The 27,853-nt window shown below is 38.3% G+C and overlaps 1 protein-coding gene across 1 annotated transcript in view; it reads left to right on the forward strand.

The window, feature by feature from the left end:
* The window catches only part of MAPRE2 (microtubule associated protein RP/EB family member 2), a 546,785-nt gene that overhangs the window by 226,123 nt on the left and 292,809 nt on the right, over positions 1–27,853 (forward strand). Inside the window, exon 3 of the mRNA XM_053715023.1 lies at positions 2,398–2,504. The gene's annotated coding sequence lies outside the window, so the exon portion shown is untranslated. The remainder of the gene's footprint in view (positions 1–2,397; positions 2,505–27,853) is intronic.

Below are 27,853 nucleotides of genomic sequence, written 5' to 3' on the forward strand. Positions count from 1 at the left end.
TATATATATATATGTGTGTTTGTGTGTATATATGTATTTATTGTGTGTACATATGTATTTATTGTGTGTATATATGTATTTACAGACATATAAACACATCAATACACATGTACACACACACACATATATATATCTCAAAGAGGGTTGGTATATGCACTCTCACCACCGTCCTGCAACTGCCAGGGTGCTGTAGACAGGTATAAAGCAGATAAGAAGAAAAGCACTCACTGGACTTCTGACATCAATGTGAAAATTTGTATGGATCTATATTATACCAAAATAACATCAGATATATGTAGAAATAGGTATTTATGAAATAGAACATATTCTTCTATGTGAAGAATATTAGAATGTGAAATCTTCATATTTTTTATGTCAGGTTAGCGCACTTGAGAATATGTGATTGGATTTGTGTGTAGGGTGTTTTTTCCCACACGCGCAAAAAGCTTACAGCTAGTGAAGTTAGCACTTGAGTGGCAACGTTCAGTACCGCTCCACTTGTAATCTGGGCCTTTATGTGGTTCTAACATATGTAAGTGGATCTTCAGAGGTTAGTGTTAGGTTTTTTTAAGGGTTTATTGGGTGGGTTTTAGTTTTAGATTAGTGTTTGGGCAGCAATAGAGCTAAATGCCCTTTTAAGGGCAATGCCCATCCAAATGCCCTTTTCAGGACAATGGGGAACTTGTTTGATTTTATAGTAAGTTTTTTATTTGGGAGGTTGGTTGTGTAGGTGGTGGGTTTTACTGTTGGGGGGGGGTTGTTTGTATTATTATTTTTTACAGGTAAAAGAGCTGATTTCTTTGGGGCAAAGTTTAAATATCTTGTAATTTGTTTTTTATTTTGTGTGATTTAGTGGGTTTTTTTTGCTGTAATTTAGGTATTTGTATTTAATTTAGGTAATTGTATTTAATTTAGGTAATTTATTTAATTGTAGTGTAAGGTTAGGTGTTAGTGTAAGACAGGTTAGGTTTTATTTTACAGGTAAATTTGTATTTATTTTAGCTAGGTAGTTAGTAAATAGTTAATAACTATTTACTAACTAGTCTACCTAGTTAAAATAAATACAAACTTGCATGTGAAATAAAAATAAAACCTAAGCTAGATACAATGTAACTATTTGTTATATTGTAGCTATCTTAGAGTTTATTTTACAGGTAAGTATTTAGTTTTAAATACAAATTATTTAGTTATTAATAGTAGGTTTTCTTTAGATTTATTTAAATTATATTTAAGTTAGTGGGTGTTAGGGTTAGACTTAGGTTTGGGGGTTAATAAATTTAGTATAGTGGCGGCGACGTTGGGGGCAGCAGATTAGGGGTTAATAAATGTAGGTAGGTGTCGGCGATGTTGGGGGCAGCAGATTAGGGTTTAATAAGTATAATGTAGGTGTCGGCGATGTCCGGAGCAGCAGATTAGAGGTTAATAAGTATAATGTAGGTGTTGGCGATGTCGGGGGCGGCAGATTAGAGGTTAATAAGTGTAAGGTTAGGGGTGTTTAGACTCAGGTTTATGTTAGGGTATTATGTGTAAACATAATTTTAGTTTCCCCATAGGAATCAATGGGGCTGTGTTACGAAGCTTTACGCTCCTTTATTGCAGGTGTTAGGCTTTTTTTCAGCCGGCTCTCCCCATGATGTCTATGGGGAAATCGTGCACAAGCACGTACAACCAGCTCACCACTGACTTAAGCAGCGCTGGTATTGGAGTGCGGTATGGAGCACAATTTTGCTCTACGCTCACTTCTTGCCTAATAACGCCGGGTTTAGTAAAACCTGTAATACCAGCGCTGTAGGTAAGTGAGCGGTGACAATAACTTGCAAGTTAGTACCGCACCCCTCATAACGCAAAACTCGTAATCTAGCCCTATATTTTCTATATTCAGGTAAAATTTAAATACAAACAGTATAGTAAATCAAAATGATCATTTAGTATCTAATTACTTCAATTCCTATTACTATGCTAGTAAAAAATATTTAACTATTATATACCTCTTTCTGTTATTATATTGACAAGCAGTATATTAAAAAAATACCTTTCATTGTAATTGAGGAGGTAACCAATTTCTGTATATTTTAGATTTGCTTTTGTGACAACACTTTCTGTGACACTTTCAAAGTTGGCAGGGCATCTATTTGTCTCTGACTCTCATTTATCTTTCATCTATCTATATATCTATATATCTATCTATCAGCTATCTCTCTCTTATCTATCTCTGTCTGTTTAGTGCGTAAGCAGCGCAAATTAAACCCAATCTACAGGAACACTTACATTTTCTATTTGTATGTGAACTTTAATTTTTAGTTTATCACTAGCTCTAGAAATTTGTGCATTTTTCTAACAGTGTTGATTTAACTTTATTTTCTCACTTAATCCTTTTCACACATTTTGTTTCCATAGTGAAGGAGCATTTTTCTGATAAGTCTATCCCGCTCCAGAGAAGAAATTATTTTTGTTTCCTGTGTGTTGGATTCTCTATAAGATTTCACCTGTAGGCCTTAAATTAGGTAAGAACGTTAAGAAAAACTAAAAATAATATGCTGAAGTCACTATTTAACATAAACTAATATGTCCCTGTAAAGCTAATATTTTTCTTTCATATTTATGTATAAGGTGCATAAAAAGATCCTTTTTTTTTTCTTTTCATATCTGAAACAAAATGAAAATGAGTAAAATTCCAGTCCAGTCTATTGCAGTTGTAGGAGGGCTACCAAAATGGTACATGGTCTAAAAAATAAAACTTACCAGGATAGGCTCAATGACCTAAATATGTATAGCTTAGAGGAGAGAAGGGAAAGAGGTGATATGATAGCAACTTTCAAGTACATTAAATGGTTTAGTAAAACTGAGGCTGTGGGTATTTTACATAAAATGGAAAATTCAAGAACAAGGGGTCATGAGCTCAAGCTAAAGGGTAGTAGATTCAGGAGTAATTTGAGGAAGCACTTCTTTACAGAAAGAGTGATTTATTTATGGAATAAACTTCCTCAAGAGGTAGTAGCAACAAAAGCTGTGGGGTTCCTACGAACTAGATAAGTTTATACTGTTAGGTAAGGTCGGGCAGACTTGCTGGGCCTATGGCTCTTATCTGCCGTCAATATCTATGTTTCTATGTTTCTATGTTACAACAAATGCTTCAACAGTTAGTCTGGTCTTAGTTTGGCACTAGATCTGGTTCATAATGTCATGGAAAATAAATGCTGATGATAAATTTAATGATAATTTGAAGTTTAAAATAAATAAAATAAACAATATATTTTCATATTATTTAACTATGTTGTAACAGCTTGGAATTTCAGTTGATGTACAGTATATTTTCTATCTAGTTCAAACCCTAGTGACAACAAATGTCGTAATTATATCTGTGTATGGGATGAGTTCAACCTCTTTACTGCTGAGATATTTCTCTACCTTAAAGCTATTGTTTTAAACATTTCCACTATTTTCACATAATCATTGATTTTGGCATTTCTTTGTTGATGACATCCACATATTATATCTGTTTTGTTCTTTTCTCATTACTCTGGTAATCACCTGGCAGCAGTGTAATATAATATTAAATGATAATATGTTTTGCTACTTGTACAGTCTTATTTCAAATATATAGGGGCCAATTTATTAAGGCCCGAATTGTGCCAAATGCACCTGTTTCCGCGCAAGCCTTCGGGTTCGCCCGAAACAGGAGTTAAGAAGCAGTGGTCTTAAGATGGCTGCTCCTTAACTCATCCACTATCTTTGAGGAGACGGACAGCAATCCGCTTGATCGCATACGATCGGGTTGATTGACACCCCCTACTAGCAGCCGATTGGCCGTGAATAGGCAGGGGGTAGCATTGCACAAGCATTTCTAGTAAAATGCTTGTGCAATGATAAATGCCGACAGCATATGCGGTCTGCATTTATCGATGTGCTGCAGACATGATCCGCTACAGCAGATAATGTCCGTCCACACATCAAGAAATCGGCCCCATAGTGTGTATGGGTGATCAGTGAATTTCAAGTTTTGAAGTTACTTTTGTAGTGCATGCTGTTTAATCCTCCTGGTCTAAAGATAATGCACTAAAACACAATCATAAACAGTGCATCAACCACATTAATATACAAAGAATGAAACCCCACTAAAATGCACTTACTTTGTACAAGGTGAGATTTGCATGTCACGGTACTCCCCACTATGTAATTGTTCCACAATAGCTCATATAATCACTGTGGAACAGTTACAGAGGGGGGAGGGTAAACTCTAAGAAACTTTCAGAGACATTAGTTTAATAAAGTGGCATGCAAATTGTATAGCTTAATGCTTGATCCCTCCATTGAAAGAGGTGACTACCTTCTTATAGCCTCTTATAAAATAGATCACTTGCTTAGTTTTGGTGCTAAAATGGATTACTTGGTTTTCATTTACAAATTAGAGCACCTTTAGGGCACCTTGAGGACAAATTATTTCCATTTAACACAGTGGCACATGATCCCTTATGTAAATACAGAATAATCCTCTTTTGAATAAGGGAGTTTGTCCTCAGTAGCCTTACTACTCCTTGTTGCAAGGGAAGACTATTGCCTCAATAACAACTGTGTAACTCCCCTCATTTAAAACAAGAACTCTTTGTGATTTGGGAGATAGGAACTTCATTAAATCCACTAAAAGAAAGTAGTGCTCAGTAGTGCTCAACCAGAGAACTCCCGGGAGAGCGCTTCTCTTTCTGTATGCATTTGTATTATGACTCTAGGGAAGTCTCCTTAATGGTTATGGGAGAAACCAGACATAGAGACATGGTCAGTGTGCTTAGAGGAATATGGGTGCACCTCACTGACAAGACCAACAGAAGTCTGAAACTATCATTTGGGGTTGCCATGTTCCTTGTTCAGAGGAGGATTACTTGATATTTTGGTGCTGAACTGGCCTTACTAGGCGGGATCAGACTGATATACTTCAGGAAAGTACAATTGGGCTAAAGTGGCTGCTCCTATGTGGTAACTTGTCATAGAACAACCTAATAAGCTGTTGTTCATTCCTTGTAGAGCATTTCATTTTCTGTATGCATTTGTATTATGACCCTGGGAAAGTTTCCCTAAGGGTGATGTGGAAAAGCAGAAGTGGACTCCTTGCCCAGTGTGCTTAGAGGGATATGGCTGCACCTCACCGTCAAGGCCCAAACGATTGTCTGTGGTTGCCATTTTGCTTGCTCAGAGGAGGATTGCCTGGTATTTGGGGGCTGAACTGACTTTACTAGGCGGGATCAGACTGATATACTTCAGGAAAGTTCTCCTCTGTGAAAAGCACAATTGGGCTAAAGTGGCTGCTCCTATGTGGTAACTTGTCATAGAACAACCTAATAAGCTGTTGTTCATTCCTAGTAGAGCATTTCATTTTCTGTATGCATTTGTATTATGACCCTGGGAAAGTCTCCCTAAGGGTGATGTGGACAAGCAGGCGTGGACTCCTTGCCCAGTGTGCTTAGAGGGATATGGCTGCACCGCACCGTCGAGGCACACAGAAGGCCCAAATGATTGTCTGTGGTTGCCATGTTGCTTGCTCAGAGGAGGATTGCCTGGTATTTGCGGGCTGAACTAACCTTACTAGGCGGGATCAGACTGATATACTTCAGGAAAATTCTCTTCTATGAAAAGCAGAATTGGGCAAAAAGACGCTGCTCCTAGGTGGTAACTCGCCGTAGAACAAGCTACCGAGCTGTTGTTCATTGCTGGTAGAGAGCTGTTCTTTCTGCATGCACTTCATTTAATCCCTCTTCACCAAAACTCTCTAGACCGTGTTGCAAGTGATTGATAATTTATAGATGATCATTTACATTTTAGAGAGGTATGCAACATTTTTATTCTTCAAAAGAAAAGTTTCACTTATTTTACACAAGGGTTATATATATACCCTCTTATCTGTATACAAAGAGTTCTATGCAGAATTGCCTCTGCTCTTCCCCATTGCATGTGATGACATTAAAGGAACATGCTACTCAGCATACATTCTTCTTTATTCAACAATGTTGAGAAAGAAAAAAGTGTGTGTATGTGTGTGTATATATATATATATATATATATACAGCAAAGAAAACATTCCCTGAACCCACAGCCGAAAGATCAATTAATACTTGAAACAAAGGCATCACACTGCTGGAGGAAATAAGGATAAAACATACATTTTAATTCACATAAAGTAATACAGATCAGTATCAGTAAACAGACAGTGACTGGAGCATAGGTACATATATACATATATACACACACACATATATAAAAGATTTGTTTACTTCTTTACCTAAAACTAAGATCAATTCACAGTAACTGTTCTGTGAGCAGCTACAGTTCACCTTCTTTTCCTATCTTCATCTGTGTGGTGACAAAAGTTATCAGTGCTGAGTTCAAACCATGCCTACTGGTTTTCACTGTGATCTCATGAGATTTCAGAATAAGGAAAAGAATGAGTTTGCTTAAAATGTACTCAAGCAAGAGGTTGATAAGTTGATTGTATTGAAAAATAAGAATCTGGTTCCAGCCTTTCTGATTTAAAATCAGACCTTGATTTTTGGACCAGTGTCCAAGGAATACAGACAATGTCATGGACCTATACTATGTCCAAAACATTGTCTGAATTTGCCTCGACCCTGATGTAAGAAATCAAGGTCAATATTTAATAATAGAAGGTGAAACCAAATTTTTTTTTTTTGTACTATTCCTGAGGGTGGCAGATATGCGGTTCTGTGCCTGAATATAAGCTGTAAGTGCTGTTTCCAAATTTTGATTTTGGAATTAAGAGTTGATTTTATTACAGGCAGCTGCAGCAACACCCTTTTAAATGGTCTGGGTTCTCTCTTTCCGTCATGTTGAAATCTAAGGTTCCCTTATCTAAAATCTTCTGCTGAAGACAATTGGAGACAAATAGAGTGTGCAATTAAAGATTGTGTGGACCGTAGCAATATGAAAGGGACTTTAAAAAATGTTAATTAGTTACTTTAACATTACACACAAATATTGTTGCACACTTTGTCATTTCCTAGGTTTCAAATTTGCTTTTACATACATAATATCTAGCATTTATTTACTGTTCAATTCCCCCTCCCTCAACTCTACAATAGTAGTACTGGAATTCATAATATAAATATATATATATATATATATATATATATATATATATATATATATATATATACAGGTAGCCCTCAGTTTACGCTGGGGTTAGGTTCCATAAGGAATGGTTGTAAATCGAAACCGTTGTAAATTGAAACCCAGTTTATAATGTAAGTCAATGGGAAGTGAGGGAGTTAGATTCCAGGCCCCTCTCAAAATTGACATAAGTAATACCTAATACATTATTTTTATAGCTTTGAAATGAAGACTTTAAATACTAAACAGCATTATAAAGCTAATTAAATAATCACACAACAGACTGTATCATCAAACTAAGTTTAGTGAAAAAAAACATTTGCTAATAATCACACAACAGACTGTATCATCAAACTAAGTTTAATGAACAAAAACATTTTTTTACTTGCATTTTTCTGCAAACAGTTCTCTGCATTGTTAGCATGTTAGATAATATTGGGTCTGCACCTATTCTATGCATTTCAATCTGGACTGATTAAGCAGTTAGACACCCTCACCTCAAGCAGCTGGACAGGAAAATAATAGGGAAGTGCCTGCTAGATCGTGTTCCTTTGAAAGCTGCTAGATCGTGTTCCTTTGAAAGCTGCTCGATAGCTAATGTCTGTTCTGTCTACACAGATTAATTTCAGTCTGCTAAGCTTACATAACTTTGCTGCAACACAAGCGGACAGCTCCACCTCCTGTCTATTTTAATTAGTGCACTGCTTTTCAATGCTTTTCAATTTTTTCAATAGCAGTCACATGACTGAAAAAAAGGTTGTTATTCTGAAATGGCGCAAATTGAACCGGCGTAAACAGAGGGCCACCTGTGTATGTGTGTGTGTATATATATATATATATATATATATATATATATATAGTGCCCCCCACTAATATTGGCACCCTTGGTAAATGTGAGCAAAGAAGGCTGTGAAAAATTGTCTTTATTGTTTAACTTTTTGATCTTTTGTTAAAAAAATGCACAAAAATACTTTGCTCTCGTGGATATAAAACAATTGCAAACACAACACAGGTTTATCCAAAAAAATAAAATAAAAATCTTTGTTAAATAAATACATTAAATTATAATTTATTTAATTATTATTATGTATTATTTAAATAATAAAGTACTAAATAAATAAAACACAATGCTAGATTTAAGCCCATGATAAGATGTGAATACTTGTACCACTCATACTTACTCAGCTAAGCATGACAAATAACCTCCATTCAGTATGAATCAACATTTTTTACTCTATTTCTGACTATGTTTTTGTTTGTGATGATGTTTACATGGCAACCTCTGATGTTAACTCACTATGTCCGACCATACATTAAAGACCTGTGAATAAAAACGCTCTTTGAAATCATTCTCAGTTCTAATCCTTGTTGATTTTTTTTCTTGTGTTTGGTGTTTTAAATCTAATACATTGCAACTTCTGACTGTTCAAATGTTTTGGATATGAGGACAATTCTGATAAATGTAAGGCATGCAGGTATTTGTATATATTATTTTTCAATATATGCTATTATACTGCAATTTGTCTCTTTTTTGGGCTTATAGAAACAGATTTTCATGGTCATCTCATGTAGCTTTGTTAATATGTACTGTTTCTAAACCAACTATCTGTGTTTTAAAGACAGATTCCCTGTCCCTCCTAGCCAGATAAATATATTTTGTTTTTAAAGGGACATTAAAGTGCCATAAAACATGTTAAGAGCTGTGCATATCCTAAAAGGGCTAATTAAGTAAAAAAATTGTTTGCATAAAAAAATTGTTTAAAAATTGCTGGCAAGTATTTTAAAATAATTTTCAAAAAATAAGCAAAAATACTTAAATAGCCATACTGTCTGGAGCAGTCTGCTCCACCCCCTCTTATCAGTGTTTAGACACAGGCATTGTATTTCAACTGGAGGTATAAGGCAAGCGGCCGCTCCAAACTCCCATGCCGGTCCGAACTGTGGCTCAGGGTGATGACGTCACAGCCGCCGCCGTGATAATGGCAAAGTTAAACACGAAGGTCATGTGGTGACTGGGTGCAGTGCCTAGGATTGGCAATGAATCAATTGCCACAATGCAGCATAAAAAATAGAGAAAAGGCAGCACCAGCATTAAATTCAAAAAAACTCACTTTATTCTCTTACAGGCAAAACAAGTGTGACATGGAAAGAACGACTGACGCGTTTCACGCCCCCTAGTGGCGTTTCATCAGAGACTACAGGTGTTCCTGAACATGGCCCTCTTATACTGGGACATATTAATTGCATATTTAACCCCTTAATGTGAAACAAACAAACATTAAAAGTATATGTATTTAACATAAAATATGCTACAGTGTACATTATCCAATATACATTAAAACTGAATCAAAGTAGAAAGAACAATTGTTGTATTTTATTTTATTTGCAGAGCCACTTTGGAAAATGACCTTTAATCATGATGGTATCTGAGTAATTAATTATTTCTCGTGTCCCCTATTCATAACTTCTGGGGAATTATATTTAATAAGTTTTTATAGATGTTATTATAAATATTATGGTATATACAATATGGATCCACAACAGACATGAACTATTTTTGATACTAGTTTATTACAAAAATTATCTAGATATATCTTAGTATCAAAAATAGTTCATGTCTGTTGTGGATCCATATTGTATATACCATAATATTTATAATAACATCTATAAAAACTTATTAAATATAATTCCCCAGAAGTTATGAATAGGGGACACGAGAAATAATTAATTACTCAGATACCATCATGATTAAAGGTCATTTTCCAAAGTGGCTCTGCAAATAAAATAAAATACAACAATTGTTCTTTCTACTTTGATTCAGTTTTAATGTATATTGGATAATGTACACTGTAGCATATTTTATGTTAAATACATATACTTTTAATGTTTGTTTGTTTCACATTAAGGGGTTAAATATGCAATTAATATGTCCCAGTATAAGAGGGCCATGTTCAGGAACACCTGTAGTCTCTGATGAAACGCCACTAGGGGGCGTGAAACGCGTCAGACGTTCTTTCCATGTCACACTTGTTTTGCCTGTAAGAGAATAAAGTGAGTTTTTTTGAATTTAATGCTGGTGCTGCCTTTTCTCTATTTTTTATATTGTATTTCAACTGAGTTCACAGCTTCTAGGCATGCTCCAGCATATAGTCCCTGTGCACTTTTGCATTCTACAAAAGCAACAAGATAGATATAGCCATAGAAGGAAATGTGTGGGGGGAGTTAGAGCTTTACAATTTCGGAAACTTAAAAGAAATGGTTAATGGTGAAGCACTGCAGTATAAATTGTAGGTAAAGTAGTTAAAAAAAGTACATATTATTATATTTTGTCTCTATCCCAACTTGTTTTATGTCCCTTTAAAAACTGCTGAGCACAACTACAAAAGAATAGTAACTACTCACAATGTTATTGTATGTCTTCCTCTCCCTGCAGCTCTTTTCAAATCAGTTCTCCTTAAATTTGCCACAAACCGAAGCTTCCTGGTGTTGCTGTGGTGTTGCTACTTTTTGACAGCTGTATCATTTGCCTGGAGTTAGTGTGCATAATACATTTAATGTGTGAGATTTATATTTTTTTATTATTTTATTTTTTACAGTGTTTTACACAAAATATATTTTAAAAAGTACTAATATAGAGCAATGCAGCCACTGCAAAAATGACCTGCTCTGCATCATGCACACTAACCTGAATCACTTAATACAGGTGTCAAAAATGTGACAACCTCATTGATATGTAAATACACACTGCTTCTGTCACAGTATGTGAGAATACCTGTACTCCAAGATGGTAGCCGCGGTACAAAGAGGTGGAGCTTCACCATCAACATTTCAGGGGTTAAATAGACTGTCTCTTTAAGGCTTAGTAAGATTAACTATAGAAGCTCAATTTCTGCATATGCTTTTTCATAATCAGAGAACCAAGCAATGTATTTACTCTTCAGTACATGTGTATGGAGTATAGGGCATGTGCGTGCAGAAGGTGCACATTTTATTGTTGGTGAAAAAAATGGCACATAATGCAGCAGACTTCTAAACATGTAAATGTTTCTTTCAAATCAATATATTGATTGATCAAAATGGCTGTTAGCAAGCTGACATAGAATGGTTTTCTGTGCGTGGATTTAGAGGTCACAAACAAAAACTTGAACTTTCTTCATACGTACTGTTTCTCTCATTGGCATAGTTTTAACAAACAGCGGATGCTGCTTTCTACCCCCGAAGTTTCCGGCTTGCCTGGAAACATAGGTTAAGAAACAGCGGTCGTAAGACACCTTTTAGGTGGCAGACTGTAATCATCCTGAACAATCTGGATGATTGACACCCCTGCTAGCGGCCGATTGGACGTGAATGTGCAGGGGGCGGCATTGTACAAGCATTTCACAAGAAAAGCTTGTGTAATGTTAAATGCCGACAGAGTATGCTGTCTGCATTTAGCAATGTCGGGCGCGAATCATGTCCGCCTGGCAATCGATAAATTGACCCCATTGGGTTTAAGTCATATATTATTTGTGTGATGCTGGTCATAGTGTTAAGTCTACTGAAGCTGCTGATAATAAAATTAAATAAATAGGGACATTCTGTTTGAAACTAAAAAAAGAAAAGTGGCGTGCAACAAAATATGCACGTTCTTATGTTTTTACAAGAATTTTAAGCAGAAAACAAGATATTCCCAATAAGCTTGGGAAATAATTTGATTTCTGTAGTTCCTAACTTTTTATTTATTATGCTCTTGATCTACCTCTGAAACTCATGTTATACCTGTGGCATCCCAAAACTTTTATTCATTTAAATAAAAAAATATTATGCACAAAAATATCCCAAGCAATATAGGTCCATAAGACCCTTAGCTGATGGTCTTTACACACCAATGTGTCCATATACCTTGGCGGGGAATCACTTTTGGTCTGGCTTACAGCATATTCACCTTCATATTGTATAATAATCATAATCAATAATCATCTGAACATTATACAGGTGATCTATAGAAGATGGATATTTACTAAATATGTATATTTACTAAATAATATTAGTATATGCAAAATAAACACAAAGTGCTCTGATTTATTTTATTGATGTTGTAAATACTTTTGTTTCAGTGACGTTATCATAATTTGATTAAACACCAGGGGCCCCATCCGATATGCAGCGTCGCCCACAGAAGCCGGCGATGCCAGATTTTGCGCGGGTTTGGTATCGCATATACGGCGTAACATAGAAGTTACGCTCGTATATTTCTGCCTTCGCCCGTAGTTTTTTGGCCCATAGACTGGCATACAAAACACGTGCAGTTTGGTATCCAATATACAGCGTAAGGACTTACGTGGCAAAAATGGAGAAATCTTACTCCATTTTCACCTCGCCACAAAATGCAGGCGTAACTCCCTAAAATGCCTGCAAAATAAAACCTAACACCTAACGCATGCGCAATGTCTATCTACCTGTCAACCGCAATCCCCCACCGAAATACATAATAAAGTGTTTAACCCCTAAACCGCCGCTCCTGGACCCCGCCGCCACCTACATTAAATGTATTACCCCCTAATCTGACCCCCCTACACCGCCGCCACTTATATTAAATATATTACCCCTAATCTGACCCCCCTACACCGCCGCCACCTATATTAAATATATTACCCTCTAATCTGACCCCCCTACACCGCCACCACCTACATAAAATATATTACTCCCTAAACCTAACACCCCCTAACTTAATTATTATTTAAATAAATCTAAATAATATTAATATTATTAACTAAATTATTCCTATTTAAAACTAAATACTTACCTATAAAATAAACCCTAAGATAGCTACAATATAATTAATAATTACATTGTAGCTATTTTAGGGTTTATATTTATTTTACAGGTAACTTTGTATTTATTTTAACTAGGTACAATAGCTATTAAATAGTTAATAACTATTTAATAGCTACCTAGTTAAAAATAATTACAAAATTACCTGTAAAATAAATCCTAACCTAAGTTACAAATACACCTAACACTACACTATCAATAAATTAATTAAATAAACTACAATTATCTAAACTAAAATACAATTAAATAAACTAAACTATATTAAAAAAAAAACAACACTAAATAAAAATAAATAAAAAAATATTACAAGATGTTTAATCTAATTACACCTAATCTAAGCCCCCTAATAAAATAAAAAAGCCCCCTAAAATAATAAAATTTCCCTACCCTAAACTAAATTACAAATAGCCCTTAAAAGGGCCTTTTGCGGGGCATTGCCCCAAAGTAATCAGCTCTTTTACCTGTAAAAAAAAGAAATATCCCGCCCCCCACATTACAACCCACCACCCACACACCCCTACTCTAAAACCCACCCGATCCCCCCCTTAAAAAAACCTAAGTCTAACCCCTAAGTGGTCCTTACCTGTCCTGAAGACCGGTGGAGAAGGTCCTGTTCCAGGCGGTGAAGTGTCCTTCTAAGCGGCGATCTTTTCTTCTTCCAGGAACCAGCCAGCGCGGAGCGGAGGAGTTGAAGACTGATGACCGCGGAGCTGAAGAACGTCAACGCTGGAACTGAAGACCGTAGAGCCATGGAGCGTGAAGGATCCTCTTCATACGATCTCCGCCGTACACTGAATAGGAATTCAAGGTACGCAATTAAAAATGGCGTCCCTTGAATTCCTATTGACTGATTTGAGCCTTCAAATTCAAATCAGCCAATCGGATGAGAGCTACTGTAATTCTATTGGCTGATTTGAATAGCCAATATAATAAGAGCTACTGTAATTCTATGAATAGCTGGTTCCTGGAAGAAGAAGAGGTCGCTGCTTGGAAGAAGACTTCACCGCCTGGAACAGGACCTTCTCCACCGGTCTTCAGGACAGGTAAGGACCACTTCGGGGTTAGACTTAGATTTTTTTAAGGGGGGATCGGTGGGTTTTAGAGTAGGGGTGTGTGGGTGGTGGGTTGTAATGTGGGGGGGGGATTGTTCTTCTTTTTCTCTTGTTAGGTGTATCCAGTCCACGGATCATCCATTACTTGTGGGATATTCTCCTTCCCAACAGGAAGTTGCAAGAGGATCACCCACAGCAGAGCTACTATATAGCTCCTCCCCTAACTGCCATATCCAGTCATTCTCTTGCAAGCTCTCAACATAGCTGGAGGTAGTAAGAATATAGTTAGTTTTTTCTTCAAAAGTTTATTGTTTTTAAATGATACCGGAGTGTACTATTTTATCTCAGGCAGCATTTAGAAGAAGAATCTGCCTGCGTTTTTCTATGATCTTAGCAGAAGTAACTAAGATCCACTGCTATTCTCACATATGTCTGAGGAGTGAGGTAACTTCAGAGGGAGAATGGCGTGCAGGGTATCCTGCAATAAGGTATGTGCAGTTAAGTTTTTCTAGGGATGGGATTTGCTAGAAAATGCTGCTGATACCGGATTAATGTAAGTTAAAGCCTAAATACAGTGATTTAATAGCGACTAGTATCAGGCTTGCTATCAGAGGTATATACTCTGATTAATGTGCAATGTAAAACGTTTGCTGGCATGTTTAATCGTTTTTATATATGCTTTGGTGATAAAACTTATTGGGGCCTAGTTTTTTCCACATGGCTGGCTTTATTTTTGCCTAGAAACAGTTTCCTGAGGCTTTCCACTGTTATAGTATAAAAGTTACAGTTGGTGCAGTTAAAATTACAAATTGTGACATTCAGCTTCCCTCAGCAGTCTCCTGCATGCTATAGGACATCTCTGAAGGGCTCAAAAGGCTTCAAAAGTAGGAGCTGTGGCAGTTGTTATGACTGTTTAAAAAACATATTTTTCGTTTTGTTAATCTGTTTTTTGTATTAAGGGGTTAATCATCCATTTGCAAGTGGGTGCAATGCTCTGCTAACTTGTTACATACACTGTAAAAATTTCGTTAGTTTAACTGCCTTTTTTCACTGTTATTTCAATTTTTGGCAAAATTTGTTTCTCTTAAAGGCACAGTAACGGTTTTTTATATTGCTTGTTAACTTGATTTAAAGTGTTTTCCAAGCTTGCTAGTCTCATTGCTAGTCTGTATAAACATGTCTGACATAATGGAAACTCCTTGTTCATTATGTTTAAAAGCCATGGTGGAACCCCATAGGAGAATGTGTACTAAATGTATTGATTTCACTTTAAACAATAAAGATCAGCTGTTATCTTTAAAAGAATTATCACCAGAGGATTCTGACGAGGGGGAAGTTATGCCGACTAACTCTCCCCACGTGTCGGACCCTTTGACTCCCGCTCAAGGGACTCACGCTAAAATGGCGCCAAGTACATCAAAGACGCCCGATTACTTTGCAGGAAATGGCGGCAATCATGGATAATACCCTGTCAGCGGTATTAGCCAGACTGCCTGAATTCAGAGGAAAGCGCGATAGCTCTGGGGTTAGGCGTAATACAGAGCGCGCAGATGTTTTAAGGCCCATGTCTGATACTGCGTCACAATATGCAGAAGCTGAGGAAGAGCTTCAGTCTGTGGGTGACGTCTCTGACTCGGGGAAACCTGATTCAGATATGTCTACTTTTAAATTTAAGCTTGAGAACCTCCGGGTGTTGCTTGGAGAGGTATTAGCTGCTCTGAATGACTGTGACACAATTGCAGTGCCAGAGAAATTGTGTAGACTGGATAAATACTACGCGGTGTCGGTGTGTACTGACGTTTTTCCAATACCTAAAAGGTTTACAGAAATTATTACTGAGGAGTGGGACAGACCCGGTGTGCCGTTTTCCCCCCCTCCTATTTTTAGAAAAATGTTTCCAATAGACGCCACCACACGGGACTTATGGCAGACGGTCCCTAAGGTGGAGGGAGCAGTTTCTACTTTAGGAAAGCGTACCAATATCCCTGTCGAGGACAGTTGTGCTTTTTCAGATCCAATGGATAAAAAATTAGAAGGTTACCTTAAGAAAATGTTTATTCAACAAGGTTTTATCCTGCAGCCCCTTGCATGCATTGCTCCTGTCACTGCTGCTGCGGCGTTCTGGTTTGAGTCTCTGGAAGAGGCCTTTCAGACAGCTACTCCATTGACTGAAATACTTGACAAGCTTAGAACACTTAAGCTAGCTAATTCTTTTGTTTCTGATGCCATTGTTCATTTGACTAAACTAACGGCTAAGAATTCTGGATTCGCCATCCAGGCGCGTAGGGCGCTATGGCTTAAATCTTGGTCAGCTGACGTGACTTCAAAGTCTAAATTACTTAACATTCCCTTCAAGGGGCAGACCCTATTCGGGCCTGGTTTGAAGGAAATTATTGCTGACATTACTGGAGGTAAGGGTCATACCCTTCCTCAGGACTGGGCCAAACAGTCTAATTTTCATGCCTTTCGAAACTTCAAGGCAGGTGCAGCATCAACTTTCTCTGCTACAAAACAAGAGGGAACTTTTGCGCAATCCAAACCGGCCTGGAAATCTAACCAGGCCTGGAGCAAAGGCAAGCAGGCCAGAAAGCCTGCTGCTGCCTCTAAGACAGCATGAAGGAACGGCCCCCTATCCGGCAACGGATCTAGTAGGGGGCAGACTTTCTCTCTTCGCCCAGGCGTGGGCAAGAGATGTTCAGGATCCCTGGGCATTGGAGATCATATCTCAGGGATATCTTCTGGACTTTAAAGCTTCCCCCCCACAAGGGAGATTTCACCTTTCGAGATTATCTGTAAACCAGATAAAGAAAGAGGCATTCTTACGCTGTGTGCAAGACCTCCTAATAATGGGAGTGATCCATCCAGTTCCACAGATGGAACAAGGACAGGGATTTTATTCAAATCTGTTTGTGGTTCCCAAAAAGAGGGAACCTTCAGACCAATTTTGGATCTAAAGATCTTAAACAAATTCCTCAGAGTTCCATCGTTCAAAATGGAAACTATTCGGACAATCCTACCTATGATCCAGGAGGGTCAGTACATGACCACAGTGGATTTGAAGGATGCTTACCTTCACATACCGATTCACAAAGATCATCATCGGTTCCTAAGGTTTGCCTTTCTAGACAAGCATTACCAGTTTGTGGCTCTTCCCTTCGGGTTAGCTACAGCCCCAAGAATTTTTACAAAGGTTCTAGGGTCTCTTCTGGCGGTCCTAAGACCACGGGGCATAGCAGTGGCCCCTTATCTAGACGACATCCTGATACAGGCGTCAAACTTCCAAATTGCCAAATCTCATACGGACATAGTGTTGGCATTTCTGAGGTCGCATGAGTGGAAAGTGAACAAGGGAAAGAGTTCTCTATCACCCCTCACAAGGGTTTCCTTCCTAGGAACTCTGATAGATTCTGTAGAAATGAAAATTTACCTGACGGAGTCCAGGTTATCAAATCTTCTAAATTCCTGCCGTGTTCTTCACTACATTCCGCGCCCTTTGGTGGCTCAGTGCATGGAAGTGATCGGCTTAATGGTAGCGGCGATGGACATAGTGCCATTTGCGCGCCTACATCTCAGACCGCTGCAATTATGCATGCTCAGTCAGTGGAATGGGGATTAAACAGATTTGTCCCCTCTGCTAAATCTGGATCAAGAGACCAGAGATTCTCTTCTCTGGTGGCTCTCTCGGGTCCATCTGTCCAAAGGTATGACCTTTCGCAGGCCAGATTGGACAATTGTAACAACAGATGCCAGCCTTCTAGGTTGGGGTGCAGTCTGGAATTCCCTGAAGAATCAGGAATCGTGGACTCAGGAGGAGAAACTCCTCCCAATAAATATTCTGGAGTTAAGAGCAATATTCAATGCTCTTCTAGCTTGGCCTCAGTTAGCAACCCTGAGGTTCATCAGATTTCAGTCGGACAACATCACGACTGTGGCTTACATCAACCATCAAGGGGGGACCAGGAGCTCCCTAGCGATGTTAGAAGTCTCCAAGATAATTCGCTGGGCAGAGACTCACTCTTGCCATCTATCAGCGATCCATATCCCAGGTGTAGAGAACTGGGAGGCGGATTTTCTAAGTCGTCAGACTTTTCATCCGGGGGAGTGGGAACTCCATCCGGAGGTGTTTGCTCAATTGGTTCATCGTTGGGGCACATCAGAATTGGATCTCATGGCGTCTCGCCAGAACGCCAAGCTTCCTTGTTATGGATCCAGGTCCAGGGACCCAGAAGCGACGCTGATAGATGCTCTAGCAGCACCGTGGTTCTTCAACCTGGCTTATGTGTTTCCACCATTTCCTCTGCTCCCTCGACTGATTGCCAAAATCAAACAGGAGAGAGCATCGGTGATCGCACCTGCGTGGCCACGCAGGACCTGGTATGCAGACCTGGTGGACATGTTATCCTTTCCATCCTTGGCCTCTGCCTCTGAGACAAGACCTTTTACTACAAGGTCCTTTCAATCATCCAAATCTAATCAAATCTAATTTCTCTGAGACTGACTGCCTGGAGATTGAACGCTTGATTTTATCAAGGCGTGGCTTCTCCAAGTCAGTCATTGATACCTTAATACAGGCACGAAAGCCTGTAACCAGGAAAATCTACCATAAGATATGGCGCAAATATCTTCATTGGTGTGAATCCAAGAATTACTCATGGAGTAAGGTTAGGATTCCTATGATATTGTCCTTTCTCCAAGAGGGTTTGGATAAAGGATTATCAGCTAGTTCTTTAAAGGGACAGATTTCTGCTCTGTCTATCCTTTTGCACAAGCGTCTGGCAGAGGTTCCAGACGTCCAGGCATTTTGTCAGGCTTTGGTTAGAATTAAGCCTGTGTTTAAACCTGTTGCTCCTCCATGGAGCTTAAACTTGGTTCTTAAGGTTCTTCAAGGAGTTCCGTTTGAACCCCTTCATTCCATTGATATCAAACTTTTATCTTGGAAAGTTCTGTTTTTGATGGCTATTTCCTCGGCTCGTAGAGTCTCTAAATTATCAGCTTTACAATGTGATTCTCCTTATCTGATTTTCCATACAGATAAAGTAGTTCTGCGTACAAAACCTGGGTTTTTACCTAAGGTAGTTTCCAACAAGAATATCAATCAAGAGATTGTTGTTCCATCATTGTGTCCTAATCCTTCTTCAAAGAAGGAACGTCTTTTATATAATTTGGACGTAGTCCGTGCTTTAAAGTTTTACTTACAAGCGACTAAAGATTTTCATCAAACATCTTCCCTGTTTGTTGTTTACTCTGGACAGAGGAGAGGTCAAAAGGCTTCGGCAACCTCTCTTTCTTTTTGGCTTCGGAGTGTAATACGCTTAGCCTATGAGACTGCTGGACAGCAGCCCCCTGAAAGGATTACAGCTCATTCTACTAGAGCTGTGGCTTCCACCTGGGCCTTTAAAAATGAGGCTTCTGTTGAACAGATTTGCAAAGCGGCGACTTGGTCTTCGCTTCATACCTTTTCAAAATTTTACAAATTTGATACTTTTGCTTCTTCGGAGGCTATTTTTGGGAGAAAGGTTCTACAGGCAGTGGTGCCTTTCGTTTAAGTACCTGCCTTGTCCCTCCCTTCATCCGTGTACTTTAGCTTTGGTATTGGTATCCCACAAGTAATGGATGATCCGTGGACTGGATAAACCTAACAAGAGAAAACATAATTTATGCTTACCTGATAAATTTATTTCTCTTGTGGTGTATCCAGTCCATGGCCCGCCCTGTCCTTTTAAGGCAGGTCTAAATTTTAAACTACAGTCACCACTGCACCCTATGGTTTCTCCTTTCTCGGCTAGTTTCGGTCGAATGACTGAATATGGCAGTTAGGGGAGGAGCTATATAGCAGCTCTGCTGTGGGTGATTCTCTTGCAACTTCCTGTTGGGAAGGAGAATATCCCACAAGTAATGGATGATCCGTGGACTGGATACACCACAAGAGAATTCAATTTATCAGGTAAGCATAAATTATGTTTTTTTTACAGGTAAAAGAGCTGATTACTTTGGGGCAATGCCCCACAAAAGGCCCTTTTAAGGGCTGGTAATAGAGCTGATTACTTTGGGGCAATTTAGTTTAGGGTAGGGAAATTTTATTATTTTGGGGGGCTTTTTTATTTTATTAGGGGGCTTAGATTAGGTGTAATTAGATTAAACTTCTTGTAATATTTTTTATTTTTTGTAATTTAGTGTTTGTTTTTTTTGTAATATAGTTTAGTTTATTTAATTGTATTTTAGTTTAGATAATTGTAGTTTATTTTATTAATTTATTGATAGTGTAGTGTTAAGTGTATTTGTAACTTAGGTTAGGATTTATTTTATTAATAATTAATAATTAATTTTGTAATTATTTTAACTAGGTAGCTATTAAATAGTTATTAACTATTTAATAGCTATTGTACCTAGCTAAAATAAATACAAAGTTGCCTGTAAAATAAATATAAACCCTAAAATAGCTACAATGTAATTATTAATTATATTGTAGCTATCTTACGCCTAGATTTAGAGTTCTGCGGCCAAAGGGGTGCGTTAGCTACACGTACTTTTTTCTGGCCGCACCTTTTATATACCGCTGGTATTTAGAGTTCACAGAATGGCTGCGTTACGCTCCAAAAAGGGAGCGTAGAGCATAATTTAACGCCACTGCAAATCTCGATACCAGCGGTGCTTACGGACGCGGCCAGCTTCAAAAACGTGCTCGTGCACGATTCCCCCATAGAAAACAATGGGGCTGTTTGAGCTGAAAAAAAACCTAACACCTGCAAAAAAGCTGTGTTCAGCTCTTAACGCAGCCCCATTGTTTCCTATGGGGAAACACTTCCTACGTCTGCACCTAACACCCTAACATGTACCCCGAGTCTACACACCCCTAGCCTTACACTTATTAACCTCTAATCTGCCGCCCCCGCTATCACTGAAACCTGCATATTTTTTTTAACCCCTAATCTGCCGCTCCGTAAACCGCCGCTACTTACATTATCCCTATGTACCCCTAATCTGCTGCCCCTAACACCGCTGACCCCTATATTATATTTATTAACCCCTAATCTGCCCCCCACAACGTTGCCTCCACCTGCCTACACTTATTAACCCCTAATCTGCCGAGCGGACCGCACCGCTATTATAATAAAGTTATTAACCCCTAATCCGCCTCACTCCCGCCTCAATAACCCTATAATAAATAGTATTAACCCCTAATCTGCCCTCCCTAACATCGCCGACACCTAAATTAAATTATTAATCCCTAATCTGCCGACCGAATCTCGCCGCTACTGTAATAAATGGATTAACCCCTAAAGCTAAGTCTAACCCTAACACTAACACCCCCCTAAGTTAAATATAATTTAAATCTATCAAAATAAATTAACTCTTATTAAATAAATTATTCCTATTTAAAGCTAAATACTTACCTGTAAAATAAACCCTAATATAGCTACAATATAAATTATAATTACATTGTAGCTATTTTAGGATTAATATTTATTTTACAGGCAACTTTGTAATTATATTAACCAGGTACAATAGCTATTAAATAGTTAATAACTATTTAATAGTTACCTAGTTAAAATAATTACAAAATTACCTGTAAAATAAATCCTAACCTAAGTTACAATTAAACCTAACAGTACACTATCAATAAATTATTTAAATACAATACCTACAAATAACTACAATTAAATAAACAAACTAAAGTACAAAAAATAAAAAAGAACTAAGTTACAAAAAATAAAAAAATATTTACAAACATTAGAAAAATATTACAACAATTTTAAACTAATTACACCTACTCTAAGCCCCCTAATAAAATAACAAAGCCCCCCAAAATAAAAAAAATGCCCTACCCTATTCTAAATTAAAAAAGTTCAAAGCTCTTTTACCTTACCAGCCCTGAACAGGGCCCTTTGCGGGGCATGCCCCAAAGAATTCAGCTCTTTTGCCTGTAAAAAAAACACATATAATACCCCCCCCCCCAACATTACAACCCACATACCCCTAATCTAACCCAAACCCCCCTTAAATAAACCTAACACTAAGCCCCTGAAGATCTTCCTACCTTATCTTCACCATACCAGGTTCACCGATCCGTCCTCGGAAGTCTTGATCCAAGCCTCGGAAGTGTTGATCCAAGACCAAGCTGGGGGCTGAAGAGTGACGTCCATCCTCGGGCTGAAGTCTGGATCCAAGCGGCGGCTGAAGAACTCCATCATCGGGCTGAAGTCGGAAGTCCATCATCGGGATGAAGTCTTCTATAAAGCAGCATCTTCAATCTTCTTTCAATCAGAGTATTCCTACCTTAATTCCGATTGGCTGATAGAATCCTATCAGCCAATCGGAATTCGAGGGACGCCATCTTGGATGACGTCATTTAAAGGAACCGTCATTTGGCGAGTAGGCGTCGGTTGAAGAGGTTGGATCCGCGTCGGTTGGAAAGAAGATGGCTCCGCTCCGCTCCAGAAGAAAGAAGATTGAAGATGCGGCTTGATAGAAGACTTCATCCCGATGATGGACTTCTGACTTCAGCCCGATGATGGAGTTCTTCAGCCGCCGCTTGGATCCAGACTTCAGCCCGAGGATGGACGTCACTCTTCAGCCCCCCGCTTGGGCTTGGATCAAGACTTCCGAGGCTTGGATCAAGACTTCCGAGGACGGATCGGTGAACCTGGTATGGTGAAGATAAGGTAGGAAGATCTTCAGGGGCTTAGTGTTAGGTTTATTTAAGGGGGGTTTGGGTTAGATTAGGGGTATGTGGGTGGTGGGTTGTAATGTTGGGGGGGGGGGTATTGTATGTTTTTTTTTTTTACAGGCAAAAGAGCTGAATTCTTTGGGGCATGCCCCGCAAAGGGCCCTTTTCAGGACTGGTAAGGTAAAAGAGCTTTGAACTTTTTTATTTTAGAATAGGGTAGGGCATTTTTTTATTTTGGGGGATTTGTTATTTTATTAGGGGGCTTAGAGTAGGTGTAATTAGTTTAAAATTGTTGTAATATTTTTCTAATGTTTGTAAATATTTTTTTATTTTTTGTAACTTAGTTCTTTTTTATTTTTTGTACTTTAGTTAGTTTATTTCATTGTATTTATTTGTAGATATTGTATTTAATTAATTTATTGATAGTGTAATGTTAGGTTTAATTGTAGATAATGGTAGGTATTTTATTTAATTCATTTATTGATCGTGTAGTGTTAGGTTTAATTGTAACTTAGGTTAGGATTTATTTTACAGGTAATTTTGTAATTATTTTAACTATTTTAGCTATTAAATAGTTCTTAACTATTTAATAGCTATTGTACCTGGTTAAAATAAATACAAAGTTACCTGTAAAATAAATATAAATCCTAAAATAGCTATAATATAATTATAATTTATATTGTAGCTATATTAGGGTTTATTTTACAAGTAAGTATTTAGCTTTAAATAGGAATAATTTATTTAATAAGAGTTAATTTATTTCGTTAGATTTAAATTATATTTAACTTAGGGGGGTGTTAGTGTTAGGGTTAGGGTTAGACTTAGCTTTAGGGGTTAATCCATTTATTACAGTAGCGGCGAGATTCGGTCTGCAGATTAGGGGTTAATAATTGAAGTAAGGTGTCGGCGATGTTAGGGAGGGCAGATTAGGGGTTAATACTATTTATTATAGGGTTATTGAGGCGGGAGTGTGGCGGATTAGGGGTTAATAACTTTATTATAGTAGCAGTGTGGTCCGCTCGGCAGATTAGGGGTTAATTAGTGTAGGCAGGTGGAGGCGACGTTGAGGGGGGCAGATTAGGGGTTAATAAATATAATATAGGGATCTGCGGTGTTAGGGGCAGCAGATTAGGGGTACATAAGGATAACGTAGGTGGCGGCGCTTTGCGGTCGGCAGATTAGGGGTTAATTATTGTAGGTAGCTGGCTGCGACGTTGTGGGGGGCAGGTTAGGGGTTAATAAATATAATATAGGGGTCGGCGGTGTTAGGGGCAGCAGATTAGGGGTACATAAGTATAACGTAGGTGGCGGTCGGCAGATTAGGGGTTAAAAAAAATTAATCGAGTGGCAGCGATGTGGGGGGACCTCGGTTTAGGGGTACATAGGTAGTTTATGGGTGTTAGTGTACTTTAGAGCACAGTAGTTAAGAGCTTTATAAACCGGCGTTAGCCCAGAAAGCTCTTAACTACTGACTTTTTTCTGCGGCTGCAGTTTTGTCGTTAGATTTCGAACGCTCACTTCAGCCACGACTCTAAATACCGGCGTTAGAAAGATCCCATTGAAAAGATAGGATACGCAAATGACGTAAGGGGATCTGCGGTATGGAAAAGTCGCGGCTGGAAAGTGAGCGTTAGACCCTTTAATGACTGACTCTAAATACCGGCGGTAGCCCAAAACCAGCGTTAGGAGCCTCTAACGCTGGTTTTGACGGCTACCGCCCAACTCTAAATCTAGGCCTGTGGGTTTATTTTATAGTTAAGTATTTAGTTTTAAATAGGAATAATTTAGTTAATAATATTAATATTATTTAGATTAATTTAAATAATAATTAAGTTAGGGGGTGTTAGAGTTAGACTTAGGTTTAGGGGGTAATATATTTAATATAGGTGGCGGCGGTGTAGGGGGGTCAGATTAGGGGGTAATACATTTAATATAGGTGGCGGCGGTGTAGGGGGGTCAGATTAGGGGGTAATACATTTAATATAGGTGGCGGCGGTGTAGGGGGGTCAGATTAGGGGGTAATACATTTAATATAGGTGGCGGCGGGGTCCGGGAGCGGCGGTTTAGGGGTTAATACTAGGATAGGTTTATTGCGATGTGGGCTATGGCGGTTTAGGGGTTAATAATTAGGCTTATTGCGTTGTGGGGGGTTGTCGGTCTAGGGGTTAATATATTTATTGTTAGGAGTGAGAGGGGGGATTGCGGATAGAGGGGTATACGTGTCGGGCTATTTTTGGGAGGTGTGTTAGACAGTTACGGGAGATTTAAAAGTTTAGTTAGTTTTTTTAGGCGCCGGCAGTTTCTAAAGTGCCGTAAGTCACTGGCGACTCCAGAAATTTGTACTTACGCTTATTTCTGAACATCGCTAGTTTGTCCAACTTACGGCACTTTAGCAACTGCCGGCGGGGTATATGTAATATCCCGATGTGCGAGGTGAAACTACGGATGGCACGGGTTACCTCGCTTGCGCCGAAAAGTATGCCGTATATCGGATCGCGCCCCAGTTTTGCTAACTGTCTATTTCTGTACAGCAACTCCTATTAACTTCAGTGTTAGTTGGCCAGACATATATAAACGCTTCTAACTTTGTTTGGTTTCTTAAGAAAAGTTTACCTCACACTGGGTCTATTAAAATGAATCAAATCTAACTGTGCTTTAAATCTAAGAGTAGACAAAAGTAGCAGTCGTTCTCTTACAATATGTGTACATTTTTTTTTACACTTTTTTTTCATTTTCACATACTTACATAAATAGGTTTTTGAAGGTAATAACCTGCATCAAATCAGGAATTATGAAACATAGAAATATTGGCCTAGATTGTTTTGTGATGAACCTCGTTGAAATTAATTGAGCATTACTTCACTTATCTTTCTGAATGTATTGTTAGTGGGTGTTCCTGCCATTTACATCTATAGTTGCTTTATGTTGCTGAAGGGGTTAATAAAAATTTCAGAAACAAGCTTGAAACACAGTAAAAACAAATGTTTGTAAGCGCCTCACTAGGTAGAATGAAAGGCATCTCAGAAGCTTTGCAGACAGCCGGGCTGCCTGGGGGGCGTTCTGGGGGTATGCCGGTGGGTTTTCTCATAAACCTCAGCCAACCATGCAGAACTTATAAAAACTAAAATTTCCCTGTGAAGTCTCATGCCTTATGGTCATGTCTCACTATTTAAAAGCTGACAAGGTTGTATCATTGTTCTTTTTCTTTTTTTTTTTACGATTACTTTTGTGCCTCTATTAGAGTGGACTGTTTTTGTATTTTTTTAATGTATTTGTTTTGTGAGATTTTGAAGGTGTTTTTTGTGATGCTTGTATCCTTGATAGTGGAACTTGTTTTAAGCAGTATTAAACAATTTTGATCACGTTTTGTAACTCTTCCACTGCAATTTCTTACTCGTCTGGGACTAGTGAAAATTCCGAACCATTAAGATTAGCGGCATCCATAGTTTGCATAAAATGAATCTGTTTTGTTGTCAGAAGTAATATATGTGCTGAGAAGACGGCATAATTCACTGTGACAATTACGAAATAAAACCTAAGTGCATCTCATGCTTAAGTATCTTATTGTCAGTATGATTTCTTATTGGTCACGTGACTCACATCTAATGGATAATCTGATGTGGTTCTTAGGCTTCAGTCCTGTAGTGACCAACTATGAACATAAAATATATATATTTACTGCTTCTTGCAGTAACAGGAAAAACATAATTTACTGTAAACTGGAAAATGGCTATTGCTTTAACTCCTGAAGCAGGCCCAGGAATGAGGTAAATCCATAGCTCAAAAAATGTTATTTCTTGCTCTTAAAGTATGCAATATTAAAATATATCTGTATATAAAACCATATTTTTTCTAACTGCTTGTTTCTGCTTTGAATAATCTTAACATTTCCTGGCCTGGCTTGTGACAAGGTCTCTCTCTCCACCAATATACAGGTTGAAACTCGAAAAATTTGAATATCGTGCAAAAGTTCATTTATTTCACTAATGCAACATAAAAGGTGAAACTAATATATGAGATAGACTCATTACATGCAAAGCAAGATAGTTCAAGCCGTGATTTGTCATAATTGTGATGATTATGGCTTACAGCTCATGAAAACCTCAAATCCACAATCTCAGAAAATTAGAATATTACATGCAATCAATAAAACAAGGATTGTACATAGAACAATATTTTACCTCTGAAAAGTATAAGCTTGCATACTGTATGTACTCAGTACTTGGTTTGGGCCCCTTTTGCAGCAATTACTGCCTCAATGAGGCGTGGCATGGAAGCTATCAGCCTGTGGCACTGCTGAGGTGTTATGGAAGACCAGGATGCTTCAATAGCGGCCTTCAGCTCTTCTGCATTGTTCGGTCTCATGTCTCTCATCTTTCTCTTGGCAATGCCCCATAGATTCTCTATGGGGTTCAGGTCAGGCAAGTTTGCTGGCCAATCAAGCACAGTGATCCCATGGTCATTGAACCAGGTTTTGGTGCTTTTGGCAGTGTGGGCAGGTGGAAAATGAAGTCAGCATCCCCATAGAGCTCGTCTGCGGAAAAAAGCATGAAGTGCTCCAAAATCTCCTGGTAGACGGCTGCGTTGACCCTGGACTTAAAGGGACATAATACTCATATGCTAAATCACTTGAAACTAATGCAGTATAACTGTTAAAAGCTGACAGGAAAATATCACCTGAGCATCTCTATGTAAAAAGGAAGACATTTTACCTCACAATTTCCTCAGCTCAGCAGAGTAAGTTCTGTGTAAAAGGTTATACTCAGCTGTTGCCGAGCTGTAGGTTTAAAAAAAAAAAAAAAATGAAGAAATGAACAGCAGCCAATCAGCATCAGCAGTGCTGAGGTCATGAACTCTTTTACTGTGATCTCATGAGATTTGACTTAGCTCTCATGAGATTTCATTGTAAACCTCCTTTAAACTGAATAGGGAAATAACATGAGAGTGCACGAGACTTAACCACTAAGCTGTCCCAGGACAGACACACTAATATGCTGCTTAGAAATCCTTTACAATGGGAGGTGGCTACTGAGAAACTTTTGAGGTAGAATATCGTTCTTTTTTACATAGAGATGTTCAGGTGATATTTTCTAGTCAGCTTTTTACAGCTATACTGCATCACTTTCAAGTGTTTAAACATTTGGGTATTATGGCCCTTTAATAAAGCACAGTGGACCAACACCAGCAGATGACATGGCTCCCC

Source organism: Bombina bombina, chromosome 5 (assembly GCF_027579735.1).
Source record: "Bombina bombina isolate aBomBom1 chromosome 5, aBomBom1.pri, whole genome shotgun sequence".
In the NCBI taxonomy this organism is placed as follows: Eukaryota; Metazoa; Chordata; class Amphibia; order Anura; family Bombinatoridae; genus Bombina; species Bombina bombina.